This window comes from Oncorhynchus nerka, linkage group LG13 (assembly GCF_034236695.1).
Source record: "Oncorhynchus nerka isolate Pitt River linkage group LG13, Oner_Uvic_2.0, whole genome shotgun sequence".
NCBI lineage: Eukaryota > Metazoa > Chordata > Actinopteri > Salmoniformes > Salmonidae > Oncorhynchus > Oncorhynchus nerka.
In genome coordinates this window covers 99017959-99022222 of record NC_088408.1, presented here as the reverse complement: position 1 = coordinate 99022222, position 4264 = coordinate 99017959, and positions in this window count along the sequence as shown.

Below are 4264 nucleotides of genomic sequence, written 5' to 3'. Positions count from 1 at the left end.
GTGCCGTCCTTGGCCAGCTCTCCCGCTATCTCTCTCAGAATGACCTTCTTGATCCAAATCAGTCAGGTTTCAAGACTAGTCATTCAACTGAGACTGCTCTTCTCTGTATCACGGAGGCGCTCCGCACTGCTAAAGCTAACTCTCTCTCCTCTGCTCTCATCCTTCTAGACCTATCGGCTGCCTTCGATACTGTGAACCATCAGATCCTCCTCTCCACCCTCTCTGAGTTGGGCATCTCCGGCGCGGCCCACGCTTGGATTGCGTCCTACCTGACAGGTCGCTCCTACCAGGTGGCATGGCGAGAATCCGTCTCCACACCACGTGCTCTCACCACTGGTGTCCCCCAGGGCTCTGTTCTAGGCCCTCTCCTATTCTCGCTATACACCAAGTCACTTGGCTCTGTCATAACCTCACATGGTCTCTCCTATCATTGCTATGCAGACGACACACAATTAATCTTCTCCTTTCCCCCTTCTGATGACCAGGTGGCGAATCGCATCTCTGCATGTCTGGCAGACATATCAGTGTGGATGACGGATCACCACCTCAAGCTGAACCTCGGCAAGACGGAGCTGCTCTTCCTCCCGGGAAGGACTGCCCATTCCATGATCTCGCCATCACGGTTGACAACTCCATTGTGTCCTCCTCCCAGAGCGCTAAGAACCTTGGCGTGATCCTGGACAACACCCTGTCGTTCTCAACTAACATCAAGGCGGTGGCCCGTTCCTGTAGGTTCATGCTCTACAACATCCGCAGAGTACGACCCTGCCTCACACAGGAAGCGGCGCAGGTCCTAATCCAGGCACTTGTCATCTCCCGTCTGGATTACTGCAACTCGCTGTTGGCTGGGCTCCCTGCCTGTGCCATTAAACCCCTACAACTCATCCAGAACGCCGCAGCCCGTCTGGTGTTCAACCTTCCCAAGTTCTCTCACGTCACCCCGCTCCTCCGCTCTCTCCACTGGCTTCCAGTTGAAGCTCGCATCCGCTACAAGACCATGGTGCTTGCCTACGGAGCTGTGAGGGGAACGGCACCTCAGTACCTCCAGGCTCTGATCAGGCCCTACACCCAAACAAGGGCACTGCGTTCATCCACCTCTGGCCTGCTCGCCTCCCTACCACTGAGGAAGTACAGTTCCCGCTCAGCCCAGTCAAAACTGTTCGCTGCTCTGGCCCCCCAATGGTGGAACAAACTCCCTCACGACGCCAGGACAGCGGAGTAAATCACCACCTTCCGGAGACACCTGAAACCCCACCTCTTTAAGGAATACCTAGGATAGGATTCCCCCCCCCCCTTAAAAGATTTAGATGCACTACTGTTCCACTGGATGTCATAAGGTGAATGCACCAATTTGTAAGTCGCTCTGGATAAGAGCGTCTGCTAAATGACTTAAATGTAAATGTGATGATGACATTTAGCTCATATCTAAAGGTTCAGTGATGAGGACATTTAGCTCATATCTAAAGGTTCAGTGATGAGGACATTTAGCTCATATCTAAAGGTTCAGTGATGAGGACATTTAGCTCATATCTAAAGGTTCAGTGATGAGGACATTTAGCTCATATCTAAAGGTTCAGTGATGAGGACATTTAGCTTATATCTAAAGGTTCAGTGATGAGGACATTTAGCTCATATCTAAAGGTTTGGTGATGAGGACATTTAGCTCATATCTAAAGGTTCAGTGATGAGGACATTTAGCTCATATCTAAAGGTTCGGTGATGAGGACATTTAGCTCATATCTAAAGGTTCAGTGATGAGGACATTTAGCTCATATCTAAAGGTTCGGTGATGAAGAGCAGGTTAAAGGTTAAATGAGTCCAAACATTTGATTAGATTAGACAGTTTCAGAGAAACAAAACGATAAAGGGAAAATGGGAGCACCCATATCCTGTGGCGTTGCCGGCTCGGTCACACAGAGATTGGCTGCCTGAAGACGACTCCTGCTCAGAGATAGTGTATCTCTGTGTTTACAGCTAAAGAAATAAGCTCTTCTTACTGCCTTACTACTACTGTCTACTGTCTTACTACTACTGTCTACTGTCTTACTACTACTGTCTACTGTCTTACTACTACTGCCTTACTACTACTGTCTACTGTCTTACTACTACTGTCTTACTACTACTGTCTACTGTCTTACTACTACTGTCTTACTACTACTGTCTACTGTCTTACTACTACTGTCTACTGTCTTACTACTACTGTCTTACTACTACTGTCTACTGTCTTACTACTACTGTCTACTGTCTTACTACTACTGTCTACTGTCTTACTACTACTGTCTTACTACTACTGTATACTGTCTTACTACTACTGTCTTACTACTACTGTCTACTGTCTTACTACTACTGTCTACTGTCTTACTACTACTGTCTACTGTCTTACTACTACTGTCTACTGTCTTACTACTACTACTGTCTACTGTCTTACTACTACTGTCTACTGTCTTACTACTACTGTCTTACTACTGCTGTCTACTGTCTTACTACTACTGTCTACTGTCTTACTACTACTGTCTTACTACTACTGTCTACTGTCTTACTACTACTGTCTTACTACTACTGTCTTACTACTACTGTCTACTGTCTTACTACTACTGTCTACTGTCTTACTACTACTGTCTTACTACTACTGTCTACTGTCTTACTACTACTGTCTTACTACTACTGTCTTACTACTACTGTCTACTGTCTTACTACTACTGTCTTACTACTACTGTCTTACTACTACTGTCTACTGTCTTACTACTACTGTCTACTGTCTCACTACTACTGTCTACTGTCTTACTACTACTGTCTTACTACTGTCTACTGTCTACTGTCTTACTACTACTGTCTACTGTCTTACTACTACTGTCTACTGTCTTACTACTACTGTCTACTGTCTTACTACTACTGCCTTACTACTACTGTCTACTGTCTTACTACTACTGTCTACTGTCTTACTACTACTGTCTTACTACTGTCTACTGTCTACTGTCTTACTGCTACTGTCTACTGTCTTACTACTACTGTCTACTGTCTTACTACTACTGTCTTACTACTACTGTCTTACTTACAGTTTGTGCAATGTTGTTGTATCTCACCCAGTTATGCTAATTATCTATCTTGTAATTTAACGGAATAGAGGGAGAGAGACAGGAAGAGAACTCAAGTCTGGCATCTGCTCCTACCCCAGGCACTTCACTCATATTTAAATAAACATCAATAATTTAAACAGAACTGTTTGTTTTATATTTATAGATCTATCGATGTACGTGCTTGCTAATTGGCAGGCTACTTGGTCTGTATCGAGTCTTTTCTGTATAATACTACAAGACCAAATCTATGTGGAGACCTGCTTGTGGGAACAACTCCGAAATCATGGGAATTAACATGGAGTTGGTCCCCCCTTACTGCTATTACAGCCTCCACTCTTCTGGGAAGGCTTTCCGCTAGAAGTTGGAACATTGCTGCGGGGACTTGCATCCATTCAGACACAAGAGCATTAGTGAGGTCGTGCACTGATGTTGGGCGATAAGGTCTGGCTCGCAGTCAGTGTTCCATATCATCTCAAAGGTGTTCGATGGGGTTGAGGTCAGGGCTCTGTGCAGGCCAGTCAAGTTCTTCCACACCGATCTCAACAAACTCTTTCTATTTGGTCCTCACTTCGTGCATGGGGACATTGTCTCGCTGAAACAAGAAAGAGCCTTCCCCAAACTGTTGCAACAAAGTTGGAAGCACAGAATCATCTAGAATGTCATTGTATGCTGTAGCGTTCAGATTTCCATTCCCTGAAACTAAGGGGCCCGAACCATGAAAAACAGCCCCAGACCATTAATCCTCCTCTACCAAACTTTACAGTTGGCACTATGCATTGGGGCAGGTGGCGTTCTCCTGGCATCCACCAAACCCAGATTCGTTCGTCGGACTGCCAGATGGTGAAGCGTGAATCATCACTCCAGAGAATGAGCTTCCACTGCTCCAGAGTCCAGGCATTTTTCATAGTTAGGGTTGTTTATGGCTGCTCGGCCATGGAAACACATTTCATGAAACTCCCGACAAACAGTTATTGTGCTGACGTTGCTTTCAGAGGCAGTTTGGAACTTGGTAGTGAGTGCTGCAACTGAGGACAGACGTGTTTTATGTGCTACGCGTTTCAGCACTCGGCAGTCTCGTTCTGTGAGCTTGTGTGGCCTACCACTTCGTGGCTGAGCCGTTGTTGCTCCTAGATGTTTCCACTTTACAATAACAGCACTTACAGTTGACTGTCTTGTTAGAAAGGTGG